We start from the raw sequence: 11,041 nt of genomic DNA, 5'->3' as shown, positions 1-11,041 counted from the left end.
TCCTGAACTAAAAAATAACTTAGACTTTGTGGGGAGGTACAGACATTCTAAAAACCCAAGGCAGAATCAATCTAAGTTACAGCAAAAGCTTTGTTATCTGGCACCCATGGGGAATGTGGAGCGGGGGGCGGGGTGCTGGATAACAGAATATGCTGCTTAACTGAGAGGCCTGAACAGGCGTCTTTCCTTTTTGAGTCATCGCCTCTCCTGCCACATCTGGGGCACCTCCCGCCACATCACCATCCCTCTGTCGGGCCCCATGGGCGCCAAGGGACAAGAAAGCAGGCCCCGCACAGGCTGCTATGCCCCAGGCCATGGGGGCTCGGTGAAACCAAAAGTTCTGTGGTGGGCACTTCCAGTTTTGCTTTTACCTTACAAGCCGGCATGCCAGTTTGTAAGGTGCCAGATAACACAGCTCTTACTGTACATGGTTTTCTGTAAGTGGCATCAGTAGTGAGCAGAACATACATTCAACCTTCAGTGGGGGGAGAGGAGGCGAGGGCAAATCTTAGACCAGGTTCTGCCATTTTTAAACCCGTCTATGTATGCTGACCTTCTGTTCTGTTATGGGTATAGACTTGTTTCTGATCACTTATACTGTTAAGAGTGTCATGTCTGTACCTGGCCATTTTTGTTTCCTGTATTGACTAAGCACATTGTGCCCATCTGGCCTCGAACATCTGGTCACATGCTGCTCGGGCCTAGATGTTTGGTGGTGTTTGTCTGTCTGTCCCGGATGTCCAGCCAAGTGGGTGTCTCCCTCCAGTATAGTCTTTCCTCAATCTTTCCTGCCACGACTTAGGATCTTTTTCAAGTGGTGGGTGTCTGACCACTGGGGGGCTCTCGACTATAGGACAACTGTCTTGTGATCTTCTGCAAGGCTCCACCTCCCCTCTACCTCACCCTTACACCCTGCCTTGACGGATTCCAGATGTCCTTCAGGCCAGTTCCCCAACTGTTGAGGCCCCACATACATTTGCAGAGACAGTCTTATCGGCCTGCAGGGCCTAACCCTCAATATACACTCCACGCTTCACAGCTGCCTATACTTCCCAGGGGCTGTAAACTACCTTTAGGTTTAAACAACACTCGGGCTCCACACACCCTACACCACAACCCCTCCACTAGTGGGAAACATAAAATACAAACAACAACAAAAAACCACTGAGACATTAAGAGAGGCCTCAGTGGGGCTGCTAATTCCGAGAAATGGGGCACAAAATGGCGGTAGTAATTAACTAGGCCCAGAAAAGACCAGAGTTGCCTCGGTGTTTGTGGGGCTTGGAACTTATGAATGGCCTCCACTTTATCAGCTAGTGGTCTGATGGTTCCTTGTCCCACTAGGAATCCTAAATACTTTGTCTGGTGATGGGCCATTGCTCATTTCCAGATGTTCTGCTGAATGGGTGTCTCCCTCCGGTGTAGTCTTTCCCCAGTCTCGCCTGCCACAACTACCGGATCTTATTCCGGTGATGGGTGACCGAACACCAGGGGTCTCTCTACTACAGGACGACTGTCCGGTGATTTTCTGCGAGGCTCCACCTCCCCTCTACCTCGCCCTTACACCCTGCCTTGATGGATTCCAGATGTTCTTCAGACCACTTCCCCAACTCTTGAGGCCTCACGTACGTTTGTAGAGATGGTCTTATTGGCCTGCAGAGCCTAACCTTCAGTATACACTCCATGAAACGCACCTGCCTATTCTTATAGTTTCATAGTTAGTAGGGTCAGAAGGGAACTGAGCAGATCATCAAGCCCGACCCCCTGCCATGGCAGGAAAGAGTACTGGGGTCAAACAACCCCAGCAAGGTGTTTGTCTAGCCTTGTCTTAAAGACCCCTAGGGTAGGAGCCAGCACCACTTCGCTTGGAAGTTGGTTCCAGATCCTAGCCGCCCTGACAGTGAAGTAGCACCTCCTGATGTATAATCTGAATGTACCTTCTGCCAGCTTGTGACCGTTATTTCTAGTCACTCCTGGTAGTGCTCAGGGGAACAGGGACTCCCCCACTGCCTGCTACTCCCCTCTGACTAGTTTGTAACAGGCCACTAGATCGCCCCTAAGCCTTCTCTTATGGAGGTTGAACAAGTTCAGGTCCCATAGCCTCTCCTCGTAAGGCCTGCTTTGCTGGCCCCTGATCATGTGAGTGGCCCTCCTCTGGACCCTCTCCATGCTGTCTACATTGCTCTTGAAGTGCGGAACCCAGAACTGGATGCAGTACTCCAGCTGCAGCTTGACCAGTGCCACATAGAAGGGGCCTGGACCTGCTTGAGATGCATCTGTGGATGCATGACAAGATGTGGTTGGCCTTCCTGACTGCATCCCCACACAGCCGGCCCATATTCATCTTGGCATCAATGATAACTCCAAGATCTTTTTCTGCCTCTGCACTGATGAGAAGGGAGTTCCCCATCCTGTAGGTATGGTGCTGGTTCTTCCTCCCCACGTGCATCACCTTGCACTTGTCAGTGTTGAATCCCATCCTATTCTCGTCCGCCCACCCCTGTAACCTGTCTAGGTCTGATTATAGCCTATTCCTTCCTTCTAACGTGCCCACATCCCCCTACATTTTAGTGTCATCAGCAAATTTGAACAGGGTGCTTTTTACCCCTTCATCCAAGTCCCTAATGAAGATGTTGAACAGTGCGGGCCTGAGGACCAAGCCCTACAGAACCCCACTGCTCACATCCCTCCAGGTCGAAAATGAACCATCCACTACCACTCTCTGGCTGCAGTGCTCCAGCCAGTTGGCGACCCATTTGACTGTGTAAGTGTCGACACCAGAGTCCCCTGGTTCTTTAATGAGAACAGGGTGAGAGACAGTGTCAAAGGTCTTCCTAAAATCCAGAAAGACTATGTCCACTGCTCCCCCTGCATCTAAGGATTTGGTGACCTGGTCGTAGAAGGCCACCAGGTTGGTCTGACAGGACCTGCCTCTAATGAACCCGTGTTGGTTCCCCCTAAGCATAACCTCCCCGCTGGCCTCTCGTGGACATGTGCCAAGATAATTCTCTCAAAAAGCTTACCCAGGACTGAGGTAAGACTAACTGGCCTATAGTTTTCCGGGTCCTCCTTCCTCCCTTTTTTGAAGATGGCCCTCTTCTAGTCCTCTGGCACCACATTGGCCCTCTTCGAGTCCTCTGGCACCACACCAGAGCACCACAAGTGCTCGTAAAGCCGTGCCAGGTGTCCCACAATGACCTCAGCTAATTCCCTCAGCACTCTGGGATGGAGATCATCAGGACCAGCTGATTTAAATATGTACAGTCCCTCCAGAAGTTCCCTGACTAGATCCTCATTGACCCTAGGCCTGGTGCACCTCCCCTGGGGCCTGAGGGGGTCCTGGTGGGAGGACTGATCCGGTCCCTGCTCAGGAAAATGGAGGCAAAGACATTGTTAACTAGGTTAGCTTTGTCATCTGGTGTGACAACCAGATTTACTAGCGTGTCTTGCAGGGGCCCCACGTTACCTGGTACCTTCTTTTTGCCCCCTATGTATTTAAAAAAGGACTCCTTGTTGTCTTTGATCCAAGTAGCCAGTCCCAGTTCCATATCTGCCTTGGCCTTCCTGACTGCCCCCCCTGCAGCCCTGAGCAACCACAGTATAGTCCTCCCTGGTGGTGGCCACACCCTTCCATTGGGTATATCCTTCCCTTTTAGCTAGGAGACATTTCTGGATGCTTTTGGTGAGCCATGGGGGATTTTGCGCCCCCCTGCTCCCTTTGATTCGCGTTAGGATTACTTCCCTTTGGGCTTGGAGGATCGTCTTCTTAAGGAGCAACCACTCTTCTTGGACACCTGACTCCCCTCCCCTCCAGGACTTCAGTGCCTCCCCAACTATTCTCCTTAGCTCATTGAAGTCCACCCTCCTGAAGCCTAGGGCTGCTGCTTTGCTGCAGGCCTTTGCCACCTTGCACTGGATGGTGAATTCCAGCAGGCGATGATTGCTGTCACCCAGGTGGTCAAGCTCCTGCAGCCCCCTCACCAGGTTGTCACCCATGGCCAGCACCAGGTCCAACAGGGCATCTCCCCTGGTGTGGCTGTGCACCTCCTGGGTTAGATGGAGATCCTGCATTTCAGCTAGGAACCTACGTGAACAGTCAGACATGGCTGACTGCTCTTCCTAGCAGATGTCTGGAAAGTTCAGGTCCCCCATGATGACCACATCTTTTGACCTAACTACCTCCGTGAGCTGACTTAAGAATTCCCGGTCTAGCTCTTCCCCTTTTGTTGGGTGGTCTGTAGTAGACCCCCACTGTTAAGTTTCTTTCCCCTCGACTGCCTTGTATTCTAACCCAGAGCTCTTCAGTGTTCACCTCTGACTCTGTGCTACCTGATTAGGATACATATTCCTCCTTAATGTAGAGTGCCACATCCCTGCCTTTCTTCCCTGTCCTGTCCCTCCTGTACAGCCTAGAGCCCTTGATATTCACTGCCCAGTCATGCGTTGGGTCCCACCACGTTTCTGTGAGCCCCACTATGTCTGGGTTGGTTCAGCTAGCAGGAGGGTAAGCTCCTCCTGCTTGTTTCCTATACTACGAGTATTTGTGTAGAGGCATTTAAGGCCTCCTGTGGATGTGTGCCCTGGCCCCCTAATCACAACATTGCCCTCGCCCCTGTTGCTTACCTGTGTATATGTTCCGGTCTAGGCTGGGCTGTATTTGTGAATGCTGCTAGTCTTCCCCTTCCCCCGATGAGCCTAGTTTAAAACCCACCAGAGGAGATCCACCAACCTAGAAGAAAACACACGCTTAACATTAGGGGAAAGGTGGAGCCCATCCCACCCAAGCATGTCTCTCGTCATCATGTGTGGGTCATTGTCAAGGAAGCCAAAGCCCACCTCAAGACACCATTCCCGAAGCTGCCAGTTGGTCTCTGTGATGCACATCCCATGCTGTCTACCATGTCCATTCACTGGTAGAACAGAAGAGAATACCACCTGTGCACCTATCTCAAGCACATCCTCGAGAGCGTGGTAGTCCGCCACCAGGTGATCCAGGCTTCTCCTAGCCACATCATTAATACCCACATGGATTAGGACCACAGGGTAGTAATCGGTGGGCTGGACCATGGCCTGGATCATCCCCGTCATGTCCCAGGGGCTGTAAATCATGTTTAGGTTTAAACAACACTCAGACTCCACACACGCTCCACCACAACCCCCCCACTAGTGGGAAACATTAAATACAAACAACAACAAAAAAACACTGAGATATTAAAGGAGGCCTGCTACCCCCCCTTATCACCTGCTCCCTTGGCCTACCAAGCAATGCTGGGCCCAGGTACCCCAAACCCGTTTGGCCCTAAAATGGGTCAGGGCTAGACTGTAAGCTACTCCGTCCTCCTCTTCACTCTTTGCCCAGCCTGTGGGTTCGCTGGACCCGCAGTGGTCCTTCTCTGTATGCCTGCCCACACGTCCCCTGTCGGGGTGGCTCTATGCCACTGGGGCCCGTATTCTGCAGCCCCTCATGCTGCTTGTGCCCTTCATTTTCCGTGCCTCCTTGAGCCCTCCAGAGCCCTCAACAGTCCCACCTCGTCTGGCGTCTTGGTATATGCTGGGCCCTCCGGCTTCTCAGCGGGAACCCCTGGCGTCGAGATCCTCCTACTCCTCTCTGCCTTCCAATCTGTGTCCCCAGTCTGGAAGAGATGCCTCTGGTCCCTCGCTCCCTGCACTGCCACCGGCAGTGTCTTTCCCATGGTGGGCTTTGCTGCATCCTCCCATGCTGGGTGAGGCAACTTCCTACTCTTTTTCCCCCCATAAGGGCTCAGAGAGAAACTTCCGTGCTGGTGCTTTTGCGGATCTCTCCTCCCCCAGCCGCTACTTTTATCCCCACCGGCCAACTCCTGCGGCTGACATCACCAGCCGGCCGCAACTATATAAAGATGCGGCTGACGAGCTGTGCGGGTCCCTCCTCCAGCTCCTGCTTCACCGCGGATCCTGCTGCTTGTAAGAAGTTTTCATTTTCTTTTCTTTTACTTCTGTTTTCTTCTGAGGGTTCCTGACCCCAGGGCTCCCCCCTGGCTCTTTGGGGTCTTCCCCTCTGTTCCCCCCCATGACATACTTGAAGGAGAACATGTGGTTAGAGGACTGTTCAGCCTGGAGAAAAGAAGACTCAGAGGGGACTTGGTGGCAGCCTATCTGTATATCAGAGGCATACATCAGGGCTCGGGGGAGCATCTATTCACAAAGACCCCCCCAGGGGAGGACAAGAAATAATGCACACAAACTGATTGAAGATCACTTCAGGCTAGACATAAGGAAAAACTTCCTCACAAGGTGAGTCTCGAGATTTTGGAACAGGCTCCCCCCAGAGGTGGTACAGTCATTCATCCTGGCAATCTATCAAAAAACATCTTGACACCCATCTTGCTGGGGTCATCTGATCACAGCAGTCTTTTCCCCCTGTAGTTCTTCCTCCTCTAGCTGAGGCCAGGCAAACCCCAGCCTACAGCTTGCTTGCTCCCCCGTACTTCTCCCCCCCCCACTCCCTTTCTGCATGGGGAGTACTCTGACAGCACCAGAGTTGTGGGGTGGGGCTAGGGGAGAGCGGCTGCAGGGAGGGCTCAATCAGCCCCAAAGTGGAGTTCAAGTCCCCCCTCAGCCCAGTAGACAAATGTCTGTTGGGTCAAGGGGGCTGCTCTAACTCATGCCATGAGTTGAAGTTGGGGCCTGCACATTTGTCAGTGCTCAAAGACTGTAAACCAAGTCTGTTTGAGTGAGCAATTCCCAACCCACTACAGACCTGCTATATAGTTGGGAAGGATATAAACAAGCTTTTGGGTACCACTGTACTCTCTCAGGTCTATTTTATTTAATTCATTTTAGAATTTAGTAGTAATTTAAAAATATGGTAATATAAAAATCAAGAGACTAGCCTTTAAATATATCAGTTTTATTTTGTATGTTTGTTCTTAAAGATATATCATTGAATTTGAAAGTTTATGGGGTTGCTTTTAGTTTGCTACAGGTCCAAGGGGCCCTCCCCCAATTACACGTCACCATGGGTGCCAGGCCAGGGCAGGGGCTTGGGCAGATCATATGTGCTGCTGTACACAGCATGGCTGTGTCTTGGGTCCCAGGGCGTGAGGATATATATCAGTTGCCATATAAAGGGCATGGACTTATGGGCACTCCATGATCAATGGTTGTGGTCAGTGGTGGCAGTTCACTGTGCCTTGACCTTTATGTGGCACTGCCACACCATGCTTACTCATCCACCCTGACAGCCCCTCATAGATGTGGGCACTGGAGCGCCCACCCCACTCAAACTGGCACTGCAACTCTGCCTCACCCAACAGTGCCATGAGGTTGCCAGTCTCCTCCATGGACCAGTTGGGGCTCTGGGTGGTGGGCACGGGCATGAGTGATGATGAGGTCATCACGGGTCCTGCACTAGCTCTTTGGGCCTCTGCGCAGCTGTCTCAACTGCTGAGCCTCAGCAGCTGCCTGCAGCACCCAGCACAGGGCCCAGTAAAAGACTGAAAGCCATGTGGCAGAAGCAATGCATGGCAGCACCTGCAAGCTGAGGGCCAGCTATTGTGGGTGGGTTGTGGGCAGGTGCAGCTCATCCCAGGAGCCAAAAGCTGTGCTGTAGCTAGTGTTGTAGCCATGGACCCGTGTGCCGGCAGGCCTGGCTAGAGCCTGCAGCAGCCTTCAAGAGCCTTCAGGCCTGAACGGTGTGGGACTGGCAGCTGCACAGGCAGGCAGTGGCACCGAGGTGCAGGTAGACTGGTAAGGCTAGCCTGCAGTCTGCCCAGGGGGACATAAGGCTTGGAGTCACCTCAGGCTTTCTGCTGGTATGCCCCAGGGCTCAAAATGTCTGCAGGCTTTTAATGGCCTGAGGCAGGAGCTGCCATGGAGGCATCCAGCCTGGGACAGGAGAGGCTCCCAGCTTGGAGCACTGGGGCTAGCCTCAGACTGGGCCCTAGTGGCAGGGCTGACTTGGGAGCAAATTTGTTCTCTGGTCATCTCTACATGTGCATTACTGTGCAGTAACTAATCATAAGTAAATTTGACACCTGTGTAAGGGTTGTGGGTGTACCACGTACCGTGGGACCCCGAACCCCGGATGTCCCCTGGAGAGGAGGGGTACTCGGTGGACCGTCCCGCTTCGCCGCTCTCGCCTGCCACGACTTGATGGAAAATATGGGGTTCACCCGTGCCGGGAAGCTGGCGGTCCACGTGGGGTACGGTACCTCCAAAGTCCAGGGGTCCTGAGGGCTCCTCCTCCCCTACACCCTCGCCCGGTCCTCCGGGGTGAGCCTCCGTGAGGGGCTCCCTTGGTAGAGTCCCAGTCCGGTGGGAAAGGGGGTCCCTTCCCTGGCCGGACCCTCACCGGTGTTCCCGCGGCACCTAGTCCCCCTGGTGCCGCTGGCTCCTAAGGTCTGGGGTTATCCCAACCCCCGTACGTATGTCTCCCGCCAAGCGGGTTTTCCACGGCCGGCCTTCCCCGCCCGCGGGTGGTCCTCGCGGCCTCCTGCCGTCGCTGTCTCCGCAGTTTCCTGCGCCACTGGTCCCTCTAGGGTCGTGTGGGGCTTCGCCGCGCTCCGGGACGCCGCCGCTGCCTCTTACCGCGCGGCTCCCGGATCCGTCTCCGCCGGCTGCTCTGCGGTCGGCCTCTGCTGCGGGGCTCCCGGCTCCGCCTCTGCCAGCTGCTCTGCTGCCGGCCCCCCGCCGCGATGCTCCTGGCTCCGCCGCTCCCCGACTCACCGTCCGCGGGTCCGCGGCTCCTGGCTCCGCTGCCGCTGACTCCCGCCGCGTGTCTCCCGGCCTCACCGCACGTGGCTCCGCTGCTCCTGGAGTGGGCTCCGGGTGGAGCCTCCGCTCTCCTCTGCGGGTAAGCGTTCCCTCTTTATCCTCCCGCGCCGGTCCCGCGCCGGCGCGGTTCAGGTTCCGGCACACATTAAGTTCCCCGCCGGGTTTCCGGGTCCTGGCCCGGAAATGGGGCGGACCTCCGGGGTTCTTCCCTCGGGCCGGGCCCCGCGGGGTCTTGGCCCCCTCACACACCCCACCCCTCGAGACGCCGCTAGGCGATCCCTTTTCTGTGGGAAATTCGCCCCCCGAGGGATCTTCTCCGCCTGCCCGGGGCGGTATCGGGGGCTCGTGGGGGTTCTCTCTCTCTCCCCACCGGGACAAGAAATCAGCCACGGTGTTACTACGGCCGGGTTTATACCCGATTTTAAACTGATATGGCTGGAGTGCCAGGGCCCACCACATTATCCGGGCATTCTCGGTTTTAGCCGAGTTGAGCCACCGTAGCGGGGCATGATCAGTTATTAACCGGAATTCTCGGCCTAATAGGTAATACCGGAAATAGTCTATTCCCCAGCGAATGGCGAGACACTCCCGTTCAATTGTAGAGTACCTCTGTTCGTGCTCGTTCAATCGGCGGCTGGCGAATGCCACGGGGCGTTCGATTCCGTCCACTTCCTGGGAGAGGACTGCTCCCAGGGCGTACGCCGAGGCATCCGTCTGTAGGATAAAGGGGGCGTTAAAGTCAGGGGTATGGAGTACCGCGCCTCGGCACAAAGCTTGCCGGAGCACGTGGAACGCCTTGTGTCTCTCTGGGGTCCAACTGATGCGTGGTGGTTCCTTCCCTTTGGTGGTGTCTACTAGTGGGTTCGCCAGCTCCGCGAACCGGGGAATGAACCGCCGGTAATAGCTGGCGAGTCCCAAAAAGGCTCGCATCTGCCGCTTGGTTGCCGGGGCTTCGTAGTCCCGCAGTGCCGCCACCTTATCCCGTAGAGGTCTTACCAGCCCTTTGCCTACTTGGAAGCCGAGATATTTGGTCTCGGACTTTCCAAGGGCACATTTCTTTGGGTTGGCTGTCAGGCCCTTACCTCGTAGCTCTTGCAAGATCTGTCGCAGGGCCTGGAGATGTTGCTCCCACGTCTTGGTGAAGATCACGATGTCATCGAGGTAGGCCGCGGCATATTCCTGATGGGGTGCTAGTATCCAATCAATTAACCTTTGAAAGGTTGCGGCGGCCCCATTCAGGCCGAACGGCATCTGTTTGAACTCATAAAGGCCCCAGGGGGTCCCAAAGGCTGTCTTAGGTTGATCCTCCCTTCGAAGGGGGATCTGCCAATACCCCTTGGCTAAATCCAGTGTGGAGATGTAATTGGCTTGCCCGATACGCTCTACCAGCTCACTTATCTGAGGCATGGGGAATGCGTCAAACTGGGTGATGGCGTTCACTTTACGGAAGTCAACGCACAGCCTTAAGCTGCCGTCCGGCTTCGTCACTGCCACCAAGGGGCTTCGCCAGGGGCTGCGAGAGGGCGTGATGATGCCTTGGGCCAGCATGCCATTAAGCTCCTCTCTAATTGGTTGGCGCCGAAAAAAAGGAATGCGCCGCCACTTTTCCCTGGCAATCTGGCCCGGGGGCGTCAGAATCCTATGCTCCACGCCTCTAGCCCTCCCTGGGGTCTCTGAAAACACATCCCCAAACTCTACGATCAGCTGTTGTAACTCTTTCTGTTGGGAAGGGGGCAGGGACGTCTCTTCCCCAAGTGGTCCCTCGTCCCGGGTCTTCGGCCCAGTCTCCCCCTCTTGACACTCCCCATCTACCGGCTCTCGGTCTATTTCTACAAGAAGCCCGTGCGGCTCCTGCCACTCCTTTAGTAGGTTGATATGTAGGACCTGGGACGCCCTCGGATGGCCCTCCCTTCGGACCTCATAATTGACCGGGCCAGTTCGCCTAACGACCCGGGCCGGCCCCTGCCATCGCGTCTCGAACTTACTATGCGAGCTGGGCAGCATCACCAACACCTTCTGTCCGGGCTGTAACTCTCTCTGCCGGGTTCCCTGGTCGTATCGGTCCTTTTGCTGTCTCTGGGCCTGTTCGAGGTTACCGTGAGCCGCCCTCTGGGCCTGGTGGAGTCTGTCTTGCAGCTCCTGCGCGTATTCCGCCACCTGGTGGCCCCCTCGTGCGCCGCTTTCCCAGCTCTCCCTTAGGATGTCCAACAAACTTCGGGGCTGGTGCCCAAAGACCAAGCTGAAAGGGGAGTAGCCTGTGGAGGCCTGTGGGGCATCCCGCACTGCA

The sequence above is a fragment of the Crocodylus siamensis genome, chromosome 2, assembly GCF_052110815.1.
Source record: "Crocodylus siamensis isolate JL-2025a chromosome 2, ASM5211081v1, whole genome shotgun sequence".
Taxonomy (NCBI): Eukaryota; Metazoa; Chordata; order Crocodylia; family Crocodylidae; genus Crocodylus; species Crocodylus siamensis.
Note: the sequence above shows the minus strand (reverse complement) of the source record.